General features: G+C 33.9%; 1 long non-coding RNA gene across 2 annotated transcripts; it reads left to right on the top strand.

Annotated features, from left to right (window-relative positions):
• Positions 1-22: 22 nt before the first annotated feature.
• Positions 23-848, top strand: LOC118757484. Of its 2 annotated transcripts, XR_004995228.1 has the most exons (3): positions 23-386; positions 491-605; positions 679-848. It is a non-coding gene; the product is annotated as an uncharacterized LOC118757484 (long non-coding RNA). The 2 variants fall into 2 exon arrangements; XR_004995227.1 differs by having other exon boundaries at positions 491-848.
• Positions 849-1,200: the final 352 nt, after the last annotated feature.

The following is a 1,200-nucleotide window of genomic DNA, read 5'->3' as shown; positions in this document are numbered from 1 at the left end:
TGTAATGTCCACCACTACAACTAGCTTCGAATTAAGAAATCCAAAGTTTTATTCTTTACATTTTCCAAACAAATGTCTGTCAAAATATACTATCATTATTTCATTCGAACAAATCAAATACAATTTCCTGTTCTCGAAGCAACCCTACATGTAAAAATTTCTCGCATGCGATATTTGTATATATCCATTCTACAATGGGTAGAAAAAGTACTTTTTCGGTCAAAACAGTAGTACCAACCATGACATTTTTACTGTATATTTGCCGAAGCCGAGAGTTCAAGACTGCTTTACGGAAAGTAGTTACTTCCTTTCCATTTCAACTGCAGACCAAGTAGGATCACTTCGAGGGTGTCTAAAATCCACCATTAAAATCTTGCAACATAACTGTAAGTAGTTTACTTAAATTTTTCCTGCTATCAATTCGATAGATTAGTAAGTTTTCCTTTTTTTTTTGTGTTAAAATTGCATCGTAATTCATTGGGCATGTTAGCGCTCATTTATTAAAAGCGTGAGATTTTTTGAGACACTCAAAGTTTCCAACTGAGTCTGCCATCACAGGAGATTGGAAATCATTCATTGCTTTAGCAAACAAAAACCAAAAGAAGGTAATACGCTAAAAGCTCATTTATTCTATACGCCTTTTTTTACTGCTTCCCTCATTGTACTCTTTGTGCACAGATTCACGATAGCAACAAGAGGAAAACTACTGTCCCGTGCCCAAATCACACCGGTCCTCAGTATCAGGCCACATGCTGGCCACGCGGCCTCGTCGTTTTTTTCTAGCTGCCCAAGCTTAGGAAATTGATACACAGCACACCCCCCCGGGCGCTTGGGGAAAAAAAAAAAAACCTACATCGTCCATAAAAAAAATAAAAAAAAATAATAATAATAATATTAATAATTTATGAATTAATTACCAAATTTTTAACATTCCCAGAAGATGCGAAAACTGCATCGATAAGCTCCCCGAAAAGTGCATTTGAGAAAAAAAAAAAAACAATTCTGATGATATATACGTACATACGTAGAGAGATAAAGTTAAAGCCTGGATATAAAAGAACAATAACAATTACAAAAAAAAAAAAAGAAAAAAATTTAATTAAAATTTGTAGAAACCACGCGGAGTAGGAATTTGGGAATACCTTTATGTAAACTACTGGATATCAAGGAAAAAATCAATTGAAAATTTCGTCAAAAAAA

Source organism: Rhagoletis pomonella, unplaced genomic scaffold, assembly GCF_013731165.1.
Source record: "Rhagoletis pomonella isolate Grant_MI unplaced genomic scaffold, Rhpom_1.0 Rhpom_scaffold_18478, whole genome shotgun sequence".
NCBI lineage: Eukaryota > Metazoa > Arthropoda > Insecta > Diptera > Tephritidae > Rhagoletis > Rhagoletis pomonella.
The sequence above is the reverse complement of the archived record's forward strand: the minus strand, read 5'-3'. Positions and strand labels throughout refer to the sequence as shown.